A 16,578-nucleotide genomic window follows, 5' to 3' on the forward strand; every position below is an offset into this window, starting at 1 on the left:
TTTATTGGATACGTGAGGAAGGGGAAGGCCGTCCACAAGAGAGCGATCTCCAGGTGGGCCGTTCTTTGTATTAAAATATGTTACTCATTGGCAAAGAAGGATCCTCCTGAGGGGATCAGGGCTCATTCCACCAGGGCCAAGTCAACCTCATCGGCTTTGGCCAGAGGTGTTCTGATGGTGGACATCTGCAAGGCTGTGACTTGGTCTTCCCTCTACACCTTTGTGAAGCATTATTGTTTGGATGCAGAGGTGCGAATGGATGGCAATTTTGCGCGGTCGGTGCTGCAGGATTTCCTGGTTTGACCAGACAGACACCCTCCGAGGTGGTACTGCTTTGGGACTCTATTCATTAGGTGAGGAATCCACAGGTAGTTGTATCCATCAGAAGAGCAAGTTACTTACCTTCGGTAACGCTTTTTCTGGTGGATATATTAGCTACTTGTGGATTCCTCACGGTCCCTCCCGCCTCCCAGTTGTCTGTCTGGTCATACCAGGATCGGCATGGGTGTGAATAGACGAAGAAAGGGAAGGCGGTGCAGAAGTGTAACATCTCACGATGGGTGCTTCTTTGCATCAAAAAGTGCTACGCTTTGGCTAAGAAGTTTTTTTAAAAAAAAATACGTATTTTTATTTATATTTTTGCCAACTTCATAGGGATTCGAGAGGTACCCATAGATTGTGGGTTCCCCTGGAGGAGAACAAGAATTTATCCCAGACGACTCGGAGAGGCATCGGTCGACTGCACCATCGGCTTCAGTGGGGCCTATTCACCCAAGGTCTGATTCGGACCCTTTTTCCTATGGGGAGGAATTGGATGGATCCCTGGACCATTATGAATACCAGGATGACCATGCTGTGGACTGGGAACAGGATTTGGGTGAAGCCAGTGGTCTGGATACTTCTCCTGACGCTGGCATGCTGTCTCCTCCTAGTGTGGCTACGGCGGAGGAAGCAACTTACAGTATGGTGGTCAGTAGGGCAGCTGAGGTCCTCAGCCTTGAGCTACCTACTGTGGAAGTCAGGTCTAATCTCCTGACTGAGGTGCTTCAGCCTGGGGCTTCTACTTCAGAACCCCTTCTCTCATTCAATGAGGCCCTCACCGATGTCCTTTTGGGTACATGGTCCAAACCCAACACAGGGGCTCCTGTGAACAGGACTCTTGCTAGCCGCCATTGGCCTGCACCGACTGACCCAAAATTCCTGTCCCAACACCCCACTCCTGAGAGTCGTGTTATCCAGGCTTCCACTTCTTCAGGCGCATTCCCTTCCGTACCCCAGGATAGTGAATCCAAAAGGCTGGAACAATTTGCCAAGAAGTTGTTTTCTTCCTGCAGCCTCGCACTGCGGTCTGTGAACAATGCATGTTTTTTGTGACGTTATACCCACTCCCTGTGGGTTACAGTTGCGCAAGTCCTGCCGCAGATACCGGAGGAGGCCCGTGCTATCGTCTCCCAAGCAGTGAAAGATGGGAGAGATGCAGAAAAGTTCACTATCCGTTGTGGGCGGGATACGAGAGACTTTCTGGGCAGATCGGTTGCAACAACAGTGGTCTTACGGCGCCATGCCTGGTTACGCACTTGTGGCTTCTCGGGGGATGTCAAACAGTCACTCATGGACTTGCCCTTTGATGGCACCCGTCTCTTTGGAGACAAAGCGGACTCTGCCTTGGAGAGATTCAATGATTCCCAGTCTACGGCTCGGACCCTTGGTCTTTCCTCCGCCACTCGCCCACCGCATTCAGCTTTTCATCCATTTCGTGGAACACGGAAGGGGCACCCTGTCATGTCCTCAACCCAGCCATCATGCCACGCACGCTGGGCAGCCTATGCATGGCCGAGGTCGCGGAATTCCACGTGGCTGTGAGACAGGGAACCATAGGTCTGTCCATTCCACCTCTGCCCCCCCCCGCTGCAGTCTCCAAACCCTCCTAGTCCCGGCACTCCTACCCAGTTAGGGGCAGGATCCGCCATCACCTGCCCCTCTGGGAACTTATCACCACTGATGGGTGGGTTTTGCAGATCATTCGGAAGGGCTACTCCTCCCCACCCTCCTTTGGAATCTGCAGCACCACACATGCCACCATCCTCCCATCATCTTCCGGAGGATCATTTTGTGCTTCTCCACCAGGAAGTCATGGCTCTCTTGGCCAAGGGAGCTATAGAAAGAGTCCCTGTGCCAGAAGTGGGTCGTGGTTGTTATTCCTGCTACTTTCTTATACCAACGAAGGACAAGGGCTTACATCCAATCCTAGACTTTCGGGTCCTGAACTACTTCCTCAAGAAGGAGCAATTAAAAATGGTCACCCTGGCTCAGGTTCTTTCTGCCTTAGACCCATGAGACTGGATGGTAGCGTTGGACTTGCAGGACGCTTATTTTCACATCCCCATCCTGCCTGCCCACAGACGTTAACTACGATTCATGGTAGGTCACGAGCACTTTCAGTTTACCATGCTCCTTTTCGGCCTTACCACCGCCCCTCTGGTGTCCACAAAAATGATGGCGGTGGTTGCAGCTCATCTGTGCAGGTTAGGGGTCTCAGTTTTCCTCTACCTCAATGACTGGCTGTTGAAGGCGCCTTCTCCCCAGACAGTCGTCTCTCACCTTCAGACTATGGCGAACCTCCTGCACAAGCTGGGGTTCACTATAAACGTGCCGAAGTCACACCTGACTCCCTCTCAGACGCTCACTTTCATTGGAGCTGTTCTGGATACAGTGCGATTTCTCGCTTAATCTCCAGACAAGCGAGTCCAAGACCTTCAGGCTATGATTCAGATCTTTCTTTCAGCCTCGGTCTTGGGTTTCGGTGAGTGTGAGCCTGCTGGGCCTCATGGCCTCCTGTCTCCTGCTAGTACACATGCCAGATGGCATATGCGCTCTCTGCAGTGGGACCTAAAGTTCCAGTGGGCGCAGCATCAGGGAAATCGCTCAGACATGGTCCATATCTCGGAGGGGACTGCGAAAGACCTGCAGTGGTGGCTTTAGAATCCAAATTGTGTCAACAGCAGATCCCTCTCCCTTCCCCAACCAGATCTCTCTATAGTGACAGATGCGTCACTTGTGGGTTGGTGTGGCCACATGGGAGAAGCAGAGATCAGAGGCCTCTGGTTTCCGGCGGAGTCGGGCTCCACATAAAAATGCTGGAGCTCCGGGCAATCAGGCTTAGGTCAAAAACATTCCTTCCCTCTCTAAGGGAAAGTGGTGCAGGTGTTCACAGACAACACTACCGCCATGTGGTACTCCAACAGACAACTCGGGGTAGGGTCCTGGACCCTTTGTCAGGAAGCACTACGCCTCTGGACATGGCTGGAATATCAGGGCATTACGCTGATGGTTGAACATCTGGCAGGCTCTCAACGCCAGAGCAGACAAACTCAGCCACCGACACACAGTCGATCACGAATGGCGTCTCTATCTGGAGGTGACACAAGGTCTCAAGTGGGGAGAGCCTTGGTTAGATCTGTTTGCCTCCGCAGAGAACACGCAATGTCAGCTGTTTTGCACGTTGGAATTTTTGAAGACTGCACTCGCTCGGAGACGCTTTTCATCTCGAGTGGAGCTCCAGCCTCCTGTACGCCTTCCCGTCTAGCCCTCTTCTACCCAGAGTTCTCAAGAAAATCAAGTACGACCGGGCCCAAGTTATCTTGGTGGCTCCGGACTGGGCTTGAAGAGTGTGGTATCCAGAGCTATTGAGCATGTCCATCCATCCTCCACTCAGACTGCCTCTTTGGGCGGATCTTCTGTCACAGCAGCAGGAGACGGTTCTCCACCGGCACCTGTCCAACCTCCACCTTCATGCGTGGAGATTGAGCTGCAACAGTTGAATGCATTTGCCCTTCCACCCAAAGTCTGCAATGTTTCTTGGCAGCCAGGCATCCATCGACTAAAACTGTATATGCCTGTCGTTGGAATAAATCTTGTGGCATGGTGTACCAACAAATCTGTTGATCACATTTGTGCCCCTCTGTCAGAGGTTCTTCTGTTCATTATTTAGCCCAGCAGGGCTCTGCTTTGGGCACCCTTAAAGGTTACCTGATCAGCCCTCACTCTTTAAATCTCCTATTGTCAGTAGGTTCTTAAAAGGGCTCACCCACTTAATTATCTCCCACTCCATTTATTATGCCTCAGTGGGATCTTAATCTTGTACTTACTTATTTAATGTGTACCCCCTTTGAGCCAATGCATAATTGTCCCTTGCGGATCCTCACATTCAAACTGTCTTTCTTTGTCGCTATCACCTCTGTTTGCAGGGTGAGTGAGCTCCAGGTGCTTTCTTCAATGCCTCCAAACTTGTCTGTACACCCTGACAAAGTGGTGTTACGCATTAGAGCTTCATTCCTTCCTAAGGTATTTACACCATTTTATGTAGGCCAGTCCATCACTTTGCCTACCTTCTACACACTCCCACACCCTTCCCATGAGAAGGGGAGAGACTCCACTGTCTGGACCCAAAAAGAGTGTTGGTGTTCTACCTCCATTTTACTAAAGATTTCCAGGTGGACAATCAACTCTTTGGCTATGTGGGTGCTAAGAAAGGGAAGGCGGTGCAAAAGCATATCATCTCTCGATGGGTGCTTCTTTGCATCAAAATGTGCTACACTTTGGCTAAAAAGCAACCTCCTGAAGGCTTGCGTTCTCATTCCAACAGAGAAATTGCGGCTTCCACTGCGTTAGCACGCGGAGTTCCTGTCCTGGATATCTGTCGGGCAGCTACATGGGCATCCCTGCACACGTTTGGTAAGCATTACTGCCTGGATAGTCAGGTCCGTCGAGGCGGCTACTTTGGTCGTTCAGTCCTGCAAGACTTTCTAGTATGATCTTTGTTCGCAGCCCACCACATAGGATGGCATTGCTTGGGTATCAATTCTAAGGTAAGGAATCTGCAACTAGAAGTCTCTATCAGATGTACAGGTTAGTTGCCTTCGGTATTCGAAATATCTGGTGGGAGACACATTCTAGTTGCAGCTTCCTTACCGCCCGTCCATCCTCCCCGCTTTGCGAAATTATTTCTGGGGACAGGTGTTCCACCCTTTCAGGTCCTTAGCTCTGTCACACCAATCTCAGTGTTCTTAGCGGCTCTGCGCTCTGGCGTGGAAAGTCGTTAAAAGAAACTGACATCACTGCGGGAGGGCGGCGTCAGTGTACTACTCCAGACGTCATCAAGGCATCAGTCGATGCCTGCGGAGTCGAACAACGCCACCTACAGACGCCCAAGGGTATTGCTCGCAGCAAAATCTCCAGATACAGTCTAACGCCTGGGGGGAAATTCTAAGGTAAGGAATCTGCAACTAGAATATGTCTCTACCAGATATTTCATTACCGGAGGTAAGTAATTTGTACTTTAGGCCATTTGTGAGCTTGCATAAGGGGTCGCACCCCTTATCAGTATAAAGGTTTAAAAAAAAAAAAATAACCCTGGTTTCTAGTGGCTTCTGCACCCCACCCCCTGCCAAAAGGGGCAGATCGGCCTAATTAATAAAGGCCAATCTGCCCCCTGGGGGGGGTGGGGGGGGCAGAAATGATCTTTTAAAAAAATTGCTTGAGGGGGGAACAACCCTTGCCTAAGGGGTCACTCCTGTTCTCAATATAAATAAAAGCATCCCTGGTGCCTAATGGCTTCTGCCCTCCCTGGGGGCAGATCAGCCTATTTCTGATGGATACAACTACCTGTGGATTCCTCACCTAATGAATACTCCCATTGCGCCAGCGTTCGACGGAAATCTTCTTCCTTGCTTCTGCACGTCGACGAGGACGTCACAGTTGCTCACGCGACGCTGTCTGACGTCATACAGGCAATAAGAGGTCCTCGCCGACGTCAGTTCACTTTTTTCCGTGCCATTCGAAACGGTTATCTTAGAGGGAGCTACTGTTGCTGTTCGACAGTGAGTGTGTTTTTTGGATCTATTTTTTTCTTTGAGATTACAATGTCGCAAAGAAAGTCAGGATTCAAGCCCTGCCGTGAGTGTGGGGGCAAAATGTCGGTAACTAACTAAGACTGTTTGTGGTGTCTTAGTTCCGATCATGATGTTGACAAGTGCGATTCGTGTCAACATATGAATCCTAAGGCCCTGAAAGAGCGCGAGGCTAAGCTTTTTCTGGCGAAGTCGAAAAGGAAGGAAAAGAGATGTCATCGAAAATCCTCGTCACCAAAGTCTCATCAGCGTCATCGGGACTCCCGGCGTCATCGAGAATCACGGCGCCGGTCGAGTAAAGAGAGGTCGAGGTCACTATCAACTCGACGTCTGAAGACTTGGGAGGTCAGTCCCACTGTCACTCCCCATCCGTCGACGCCGTTGCCTTCTCCAGCCTCACCGACTTCGCCCGGGTCATCGGGCCAACCACCTTCAGTGTTTGAGGTTCCACAGCCTCAAATATTTTCTCCGTCGTTGCAGACGTCGAGGTCGGTGTCGCCTTCGAACCAGGCACCCCAGTACCCGGCTTTCCCGGCCCCTGGAGCTGATAGTACCGCATTTTTAAATGCAATGTTTTCCATCTTCCAGCAGATGGCTCCAGGTGGTGGACCGGCTGGTCCTTCGGGCCCTTTGGCCTTCAACATGGGTGCTCCGGCTCCGCTTCAACGGGCACCCTTTATGCCCTTTCTCCCCCTGGGGAACGTGGGCTCGGCGCCGGTATCGGCTCCGGTGGCTCCTGAGACTTTGGCTCCGGTGGCTTCGATGTTTCAACCAGTGGCGCCGTCTAGACCTCCTGCAACTCCGAAGCAGTCTTCTCTCCATGCGACTCCTCGATCGGCGTCGTTCTTCAACATCAGCTGACGCCATGTCGACGCCGAGGATAGAGGAGAGGCTGCACTCGAGGAGGCTTGCTCTCCACCTCCTTGAAGAGCAGGAGTACCAGAGACAAAACATGGAGGAAGGAGAGATTGAGGACTCTCGTGAGGGTCTCCATGGGCTGGACACTGCTAGTGGCCTAGATACTTCCCCCGAGTGGGACTTGTCATCTCCCGGGGAGTATACAGAAGAGGTGGCCACTTTTTATTCTGTTATCAGGAAGGCAGCTAGCTTCTTGGATCTTCCTTTGCCGGTAACTGAAGCCAAGCAGAATTTGTTGACAGAGGTGTTGCACCTGGCCTCTACATCGGCAGAACCACTTTTGCCGTTCAATGAGGCTTTGCTGGACCCTGTTTTGGAAGTATGGAAGAAGCCGGGGTCTTCTTCAGCTGTCAATAGATCTGTGGCTAGGAGGTATCGGGCTGCACCGGCTGACCCTGGTTTTCTTACCAGACATCCAACACCTGAAAACTTGGTGGTCCAGGCTTCCTGCTCGGCAAGGTCTGCTCCTGGCTCTTTTCCATCTGTGCCCTCGGATAGAGACTCCAAGAAGATGGACATGGCACCCAAAAAGGTGTTCTCTTCATGTAGCACGGCACTGAAGTCCACCAATGCTACATGTATTTTAGGAAGATACATTTATGCCCTGATGGACGAGATTGCATCAACGCATACGGAGGTCCCTCAGGGGCTGTTAAATCTAGTATTGGACGCTCGGGCAGCTGCAACTCTGGTTATCCAATCTGGGTTGGATACAACTGACTCCATTGCTAGGGCAATGGGCACTGCTGTAGTTACGAGGAGGCAGGCTTGGCTTCGTAACTCATGATTTTCCTCTGATGTGCAGTCGACCCTACTGGACCTTCCTTTTGTTGGGAACAAGCTCTTTGGTGCCAAGGCGGATTCGGCCTTAGAGAGGTTCAAGGAGAGCAGGGCCACGGCCAAGTCGCTGGGCTTGCAAGCCACTTCTTCTGCCTCCTCCAGATTTTTTAGGAGGATTTGATTGTGGCTCCTCCTCCTCCTCCTCCTTTCGAGGGAAATTCCAGAAGCCTACCTCTGCTCTCTCCTATAGATCTTTTAGAGGGAGGGGTAGGGTCCGTACCAGGGGAGCCTCTCAGCAGCACTCTGCCTTTTCCTCTTCCTCTGGAGGGGTGCAGCAGGGGAAGCAGCCTTAGGCTTCCACCAATTCCCACTCACTCCACTCCTGTAGGGGGGAGGTTACTGAATTTTCTCCACAAGTGGGAGGTCATAACTTCAGACTCCTGGGTTACCAGCATTGTGAGAAAAGGCCACACCCTTCCCTTTTGGGACTTTCCGCCCCGCCCATCTTCTTGTTCAGAAGAACACCTCCTGTTGTTGGAACAGGAGGTTCAAGTCCTCCTTTCAAAGGGCTCGGTGGAGTTGGTTCCAGAGCAATAAAGGGGTCAAGGTTGTTATTCAAGGTACTTCCTGATTCCCAAGAAGGATGGTCGTTTGAGACCAATCCTGGACCTAAGGATCTTGAATTGGTTCCTCAAACAGGAAAAGTTCAAGATGCTGACCCTAGCTCAGGTGCTTTTGGCACTGAACAATGGAGATTGGATGGTGTCTGTCGACTTGCAGGATGCTTACTTTCATATCCTGATACTCAGGTCGCACAGGAAGTATCTCCGTTTTGTGGTGGGGTCGCAGCACTATCAGTTTGCGGTCCTCCCGTTTGGTCTTACTTCAGCACCTCGAGTCTTCACGAAGGTGATGTCGGTGGTTGCGGCAGAGCTCAGAAGGAATGGGATAGCAGTATTTCCTTATCTAGACGACTGGTTGATCAAAGCCAGGTCTCCGGAGCTCGTGTTGCATCACCTGCAGTCGACAACCCAGTTGTTGTTCGACCTGGGCTTTTGGGTGAACATGCCCAAATCTCACCTAGAGCCCTCTCAGCGCCTCCTGTTCATAGGGGCAGTACTGGATACAACATTGAACCGAGCCTTTCCTCCGCCTCAGCGGATTCAGGACATTCAGGCGTTGGTTCCAATGTTTCAAAGTGGAGCAGTCATTCCAGTCCTCAAGGTCCTACGTCTGCTCGGTCTGTTTGCTTCTTGCACACTGTTGGTCATGCATGCTCGCTGGCATATGAGGGCTCTTCAGTGGTGCCTCCGAAGGCAGTGATCTCAACACAAAGGGGATCTCGAAGGCTCGGTGAGAATCTCCAGAGATGCTGCCATGGATTTGAAATGGTGGATTGCGGACGGCAATCTTTCCAGAGGAAGGCCGTTCTCGCAAGCTACGCCTGTGGCCACAGTAATAACGGATGCTTCCACTCTAGGGTGGGGAGCTCATCTGTGGGACCTGGAGATCAAGGGACTTTGGTCTCCAGTAGAACAGGTGTTTCATATCAATCTGTTGGAGTTACGGGCTGTACGTCTGGCTCTCAAGGCCTTCCTCCCGTCCCTTCTTGGTCAGTCGGTTCAGGTCCTGAAGGGACAACACTACTGCGATGTGGTATATAAACAAACAGGGAGGGGTAGGGTCGTACCTTCTCTGCAGCGAAGCTCTACGGCTATGGTCCTGGGCAAAGGACCATCAGATTTGCTTGGTAGCAAATCATCTGGCCGGAGTCTTGAACGTACGTGCGGACAATCTGTCGCCATTTCTCGGCCGATCACGAGTGGCGTCTCCATCCAGATCAAGTTCGGTTAATCTTCCAGATGTGGGGGTTTCTTCAGATAGATCTGTTTGCCATCCGGGAGAACTCGCACTGCCCGTTATTCTGCAGCCTCCAGTATCCGGTACAAGGAGCTTTGGGGGATGCGTTTCAGATGACCTGGTGCGACCAGTTGCTTTACGCGTTTCCCCCCATACCCTTGATTCCTTGTGTGTTGAATAAAATTCGCCAAGACCGGGCTCAAGTCATCTTAATTGCTCCGGATTGGCCAAGGAGGGTGTGGTACTCGGACCTTCTCCAACTCTCACTGTGCCCTCCGCTCCGTCTCCCTCTCAGGGCAGACCTCCTCTCGCAGTCGCATGGGCAGGTTTTACACCCCCACCTCCAGAGCCTGCACCTTTATGCCTGGAGATTGAACGGGGCAACCTGAGTTCTTTCTCTCTCCTGCCTGATGTAGTGGATGTTATCTTATCGGCCAGGCGACACTCCACTAAATCTATCTACGCTAATAGGTGGTCTAAATTTGTGGTTTGGTGTGGAGAGAGGCAGATTGATCCCTTACGTGCTCATTTGTCAGATGTTTTATCTTTTGCTTTGTCTTTAGCACAGAGGGGTTGTGCAGTGGCTACTGTTAAGGGTTACTTGTCTGCCTTGTCAGCCTTTCTCTGTCTTCCAGACCAGCCTTCTTTATTTAAATCACCAATAGTACTTAGATTCTTGAAGGGCCTTATGAATAAAATCCCTCCAACTCCTTTCGTTATGGCTCAATGGGATTTGACTGTGGTTCTAACTTTCCTTATGGGGGTCCCCTTTTGAGCCTATGCATTCTTGCCCCATAAGATTATTGGTTCTTAAAACGGTTTTCCTGGTTGCAATTACCTCTGCAAGGAGAGTGAGTGAGTTGCAGGCTCTATCGGTAAAACCCCCTTATACATCTTTTTATGGGGATAAGGTGGTGTTGAGGACGAAGGCTGCTTTCCTTCCGAAGGTTGTTTCACTCTTTCATTTGGCCCAGACAATTACTCTATCCACGTTTTATCCTCCGCCTCATCCGTCAAAGGAAGAAGAGAGACTACACCGCTTGGACCCAAAGAGGGCGCTAAGCTTTTATATAGACAGGACAAAGGATTTCAGGCTGGAGGATCAGCTTTTCATCGGATACGTGGGAAAGAGGAGAGGAAAGGCAGTCCACAAGAGAACACTCTCCAGGTGGGTTGCTCTTTGCATTAAAATGTGTTGCTCTTTAGCAAAGAAGGATCCTCCTGATGGTATAAGAGCTCATTCCACCAGAGCTAAGTCGGCCTCTTCGACCTTGGCTAGGGGTGTTCCTGTGGTCGACATCTGCAAGGCCGCAACTTGGTCATCCCTTCATACTTTTGCGAAGCATTACTGTTTGGACTCTGAGGTCAGAAGGGATGGCCATTTTGCACGGTCAGTGCTGCAGGATTTCTTGGTTTGACCATTCAGGCACCCACCACCGAGTGCGGTACTGCTTTGGGACTCTATTCATTAGTTGAGGAATCCACAGGTAGTTGTATCCATCAGAAGAATGAGTTACTTACCTTCGGTAGCGACTTTTCTGGTGGATACATTAGCTACCTGTGGATTCCTCACGGTCCCACCCGCCTCCCCGTTGCCTGTTTGGTCTAACCAAGTAATTCTTAAGTGTGCTCCTCTTGGTTTTGAGGATTTGTATATATTATGTATATATGTTTATATCTATATATATAGTTAATATATTTATTTACTTGTTTAAAAAAAAAAAATGGTAGGTTGAATTCTCAGAATGATGTGTTTGTTTGGAATATCATTAAATATTACTATTGTTCTTTCATCTCAATGGCCTATTATTCTCAGGCACGTAAAAAATGTTGGTACTGACGTCGGCACGTCAGCGAGGACCTCTTATTGCCTGAATGACGTCAGACGGCATCGCGTGGGCAACTGCTCGTCGACGTGCAGAAGCTAGGAAGAAGATTTCCGTTGAATGCTGGCGCAATGGGAGTATTCATTAGGTGAGGAATCCACAGGAAGCTAATGTATCCACCAGAAAAGTCGCTACCGAAGGTAAGTAACTCGTTCTTTAATAGCATTATGTCCATGGCAGTGAAGGGCTTAAGGACATGAAGACAACACCCGCTTTAGCAAGAGGTTTCTGTTGACCCGGTGACAAAGTTGATGCAGGATACATTTGGGACTTTCCTATGGTAGTAGTATGACTGTTTTGCCATTATCATGCTTTTGAATACTGTATTTGAGATTTAAGGTGACATTGCTATTTGCGTGCCCTCCACTTGAACGTCATATTGGTTCTGCATGGAATAGTTACAAGGTGTATTTTCTCTTCTAGGGAATGACGGCTCCAAACGGGAATGAACAAGAAGGAACTGACCATTTTTATCTCACGAAGAAAGAGGGGACATAAACATGGACTATGTTATGAATTTAGAGTTTGATAGGTTATGTGGAATACCCCTTCCCTAAGATTTCTGTGAAATAAAGGTTTTTTTTTCTAATTGTAAAGGCTGCTGATTAATAAAATGGACAAAGGAAATGCATAATCCATGGCTCCGGTCTTTAGATTGAATCATAGTTCATAATTTCAATAATTATCAAAAGTAAATGTGCTTTGCTAATGTGTCCCTCATTAGTGCTGACCTATCATTAGTATTTTTTAGTGAAAGCTAACTACCCAACTGCATCTCCAATAACTTTTTTTTTAACCAGTTTTAAATTGCATTTTCAATATCACAATCTTGAATAAATTACATCTATGAAAGTTACATTATCATTAGTAAAATCCGCAATCCAGCTACATCGTCATTAATAAAATAGTTTCACATCAGTATCAGCAGGAGTCCTTGGTTCAGTCCTTAAACAGCAACATTGGAAAAAACAAGTCATGTGTTGATGTTAACTCACATTCTGCCATTACCATAAGTGCTATTCAATCTTCCTATCTCAAGCAGGTACTGCAAACATTGAAAATCAACAGTGACATCCATGAAGCTATAATGGCCACTAGGAAGCTATTCGGGGACATCAAAGGGTGTAACAGAAGGGTGTTGTCACTCACCCATGGACAGGCTGGAAGGGGTTATGATGGAGGTGTGGGAATGTGGATAAAAGGGGATGGGGGAGGAGGGGGTTATGTCCCCGCCAGGGTAGGTTTAAGTACGGGCCACCAACTCTTGAATGTGTGCAAGTCAAGTAATAGTGCTTCCCATTCCACATTTCTGGGGTATTTGCGTAGTCCTCATATTTCTTGCCTCCTGAGCTCCTCTCCCTGTCCCCACTTCAGTATTGCCGCACACCAGTGGGCTATATCTAACAATACCTGGGCTTTCCAGTGCATGGCAATTAGTCTGCATGCTATCAGCAATGCTTGGTTTATAAACCGGTTCGCAGCTTTATCTGTTTTTGAGCACCTGAACAATCCCAACAATCCCAACAGTGCAACTTCCATTGTGAACACATTCAGTCACCTCTCAGCAAGTTGGACACTGACACCCATAAGGTTACAGACTGAGCAACTCCAGAATACGTGCATCGTGTCAGCACCTGCATGTTGGCATCTCGGGCAAACAGAGGAGGACCCAAACATTTAGGACAGAGTTGCAGGAGTGAGGTAAGCTATATGAAATATATTATGCAGGATCTACTGAACTTGGTATTCTGCATCATCCTGGGGTATGTAAGTACTGTTTCCAGTATTTCCTTGTCTACTCGCCACCTAAGCCCCACTCACCTAAGGACTACATTTAACAGGTTGTGTGCGGTGTATGCTAGTGCACAAACAAACCAGGTGACAAGTCTACAGCCTCAACCCATTATATACAGTGTGTGTATGAGAGGGTGTTTATGGGGTTGCCATGGAGCCAAAGATGGTAGCCGTGGAGTAACTTTGCTCCAGGACCTGAATGCCGCAATCAACATTAATCCTGTCATTACACACACACACACACAGAGACAGACACAGTGCTGCATCAGACTGTCAACTGGCCAGAACCAACCTTGCATACCATACCGGGCATGCCCGGCACAGGGGGAGGGGGAGGGTGTAGGGAGCTGGCTACTACAAAGACCACAGCTGACACTAGCAGACTTTTACCCCACGGAACATAATTTTAGTCATCCTGCATACAGTGATCCAGCAACGTATTGGCGCGGTAGACTGGGAACACACCATGGGTAAACCGAAATCACCAAAACCTCACCCCCGTGCACCCTATCCCACACTCCATCATGGGGAGGAGCCTTGACACGGGCAAAGACCTCCAGCTCTCCACAGGACTTGGGTAAAAAACAGGCCACCATCCTACTTACCAATAAATCCTCTTGCTCATCAGTAGAAGCGCACATAAAGGAGATGTGTGGAATTTGGTCTCCTTCAGAAGGACCTGCGAAAATTGACTTCCCGGTTCACCAACACAGAACGTAATATCACAGAGATGGTACCACAGCTGAAGACCCAAAAACAGACCACCCAAGACCTTCTGGACAAAGTGCACTTGTTAGGTACATGCTGAGTCATGCCAGGCTAACGCCAAGTGAAGCATGCCAATGAAACTCATGACCAGGTTGTGACCCTGCCATTAGCAGACTACCTGTAAAAACCAAAGACCACGGGCCAGCCCATCCACTTCTTTCTTCAACACTGTAGGCGGCTTTTTAATCAGTCTGCTCCACACTATTAACGAGGGCTTCCTGAGGCACCGTACTGCAGTATCACTCGGATTGCCAGCCTAATTCTAGCAAATACACAGCTCGAATCCACTCATAAGGGGACAAACCTTGATAACTGCTGGTGTGGTGGTCCCCTACAAGAACAGAAATGACCCTGCCTACAGGCTGGATATTACAATTGCAATCTGCCATTCTTCAGTATGTATCACTCTGACCTACACAGCTAACTGGCCACCCCTATAATATCCGTCGCCTATTCAGTGTAATAGACCAGGCATCCACACTATATACTAGATCAGCCTAATAGTCTGTATTGATTGACTCTTATGGAGCACCTGTTTGCGACCCTATCATCCTTCGTTCTAGGTCCATGCCTCCTAGCTTACATCAAACTACTAAACATAAACCTCTCTTCAAGGGTCCAAGAGGGCTGCCTAATATTGCCCCCCTTTCCTGTTGGTCGTGGTTAAACAGGGTTGTTCCATCTCCCCAATCCTGTTCTCCATATCCATGTAGCCAATGGCGCACTGCCTCAGTTGGAAGAGCCCCGTTTGTGGGGGGAGGGGGGGTGAATACAGCTGCACGGAGGAACTTAGTGTTCCTTTACGCAAATTATGTTCTACTTTACATCTGAGATATGAAAATCGACACCACCTGTTCGACATCTGCCTTTCAGGACTTCGAAGCGGTGACTGGGCTCCAAGTTAACTAGGGAAAATTCTATACTTGTTCCGAGGTGAAAACCCACACCGCCAACATTGCCCCTACACTCTTATCTTGGAAGTCCACAGCCTTCCATTACCTGGGGTTCCACTTCACCACTTGCAGGAAGACAAATTTGAGGGCAACTCTGGGGGTCATTCTGACCCTGACGGGCGGCGGAGGCCGCCCGCCAGAGTTCCCCCCTCCGAAATACCGCTCCGCGGTCGAAAGACCGTGGAGGGTATTCTAAGTTTTTCCCTGGGCTGGCGGGCGGTCGCCAAAAGACCGCCCGCCAGCCCAGGGAAAAACTCCCTTCCCACGAGGATGCCGGCTCGTAATCGAGCCGGCGGAGTGGGAAGATGCGACGGGTGCTGTTGCACCCGTCGCGTATTTCACTGTCTGCCAAGCAGACAGTGAAATACTTGTAGGGGCCCTCTTACGGGGGCCCCTACAGTGCCCATGCCAGTGGCATGGGCACTGCAGGGGCCCCCAGGGGCCCCGCGACCCCCCCTACCGCCATCCGGTTCCCGGCGGGCGGACCGCCGGGAACTGGATGGCGGTAGGGGGGGTCGGAATCCCCTCGGCGGCGCAGCTATCTGCGCCGCCTTGGAGGATTCCAAAGGGCGGCGGTACACTGGCGGGAGACCGCCAGTGTTGCCGGTCCGACCGCGGCTTTACCGCCGCGGTCGGAATGCCCTTGGGAGCACCGCCGGCCTGTCGGCGGTGCTCCCGCGGTCCTCCAACCCGGCGGTCATTGACCGCCAGGGTTGGAATGACCCCCTCTGTCAGCAGCTCCCCAGAGCCCTCACCGGCAAGATTGCATTCTCAAAGATGATAATCCTTCCCCAATTGCAGTATTTTGTCAACGTACCAGCCTTTCCACCATACCACTTCTGTGATCTAGATCATTTGATGGGGGATACAATTTGGAATGATGGGTTGATAGTGGTTCAGGGAGGTTTGAGGGGACCCATGTTTCGAGTCTTACTACCTGGTGGCACAGCTTGATTGGGTGGCTCGATGGCTGGTGGGCAAAAACACATTTAAGATCACCACTGATGATGCCCTGCTCCTTTCCTGGATGGTTGTCGTGGAAATGTCTAACCAGAAACTTTCGCCTAACAAACGAACCAGATTGTTCCATATGCCCCTAACATTGCAATACAGGGCCTCACCAGCGTGTAGGGCTCATTGACAAGAGAGCAGCTACCAGACTGGCAGGCACACTCATTTGACACAGTGGAAGACCTCTTCCGGGACGGCCAGCTTTTGACCAGGACTATGCCATCTCCCAGGACAATTCATCACATACTGATGCCTGCTACCTCAATGGACTCCCTATGGTAAATCCTTACAGAAAAAACTAGACACAAAGTTGTTTGTATAATATATCAAATGGTACACGGGTGACATCTTATCATTTGGCTTTGTAAAGCCATTGGAACACTTCGACATACCCCTGATGCAACTTAGGCAGTTCTGTACGGAGAACCACAGGAGGCATTTTCATGATCATCAATATGCCAGGGCCCTGGAATCACATAAGATGGTAAGACATAAAGCATGCTACAAGAATAACCAATAAGTGCTTCTACATAAGGGCTACCTCAACCCCTCCCCCCCCCTAACAGAATATTCCTAGTGGCACACCTCACCTGCCTGAGATGCTCTTTCCCAGTGGTGCACCTTCAACACATGCTCTAGTCCTGCTCCACATTGGCACACTTTTGGGACAAGCTGCATAGCACTTTGGCCACAGTCCCA

At 50.0% G+C, this 16,578-nt stretch overlaps 1 long non-coding RNA gene across 1 annotated transcript in view; it reads left to right on the forward strand.

Moving 5' to 3' along the window:
* LOC138285876 (uncharacterized) overlaps positions 1-11,987 on the forward strand; it is a 33,700-nt gene extending 21,713 nt beyond the window's left edge. Inside the window, exon 2 of the long non-coding RNA XR_011201654.1 lies at positions 11,777-11,987. This is a non-coding gene — a long non-coding RNA (uncharacterized lncRNA). The remainder of the gene's footprint in view (positions 1-11,776) is intronic.
* Positions 11,988-16,578: the final 4,591 nt, after the last annotated feature.

The sequence above is a fragment of the Pleurodeles waltl genome, chromosome 3_1 (assembly GCF_031143425.1).
Source record: "Pleurodeles waltl isolate 20211129_DDA chromosome 3_1, aPleWal1.hap1.20221129, whole genome shotgun sequence".
Lineage (NCBI taxonomy): Eukaryota > Metazoa > Chordata > Amphibia > Caudata > Salamandridae > Pleurodeles > Pleurodeles waltl.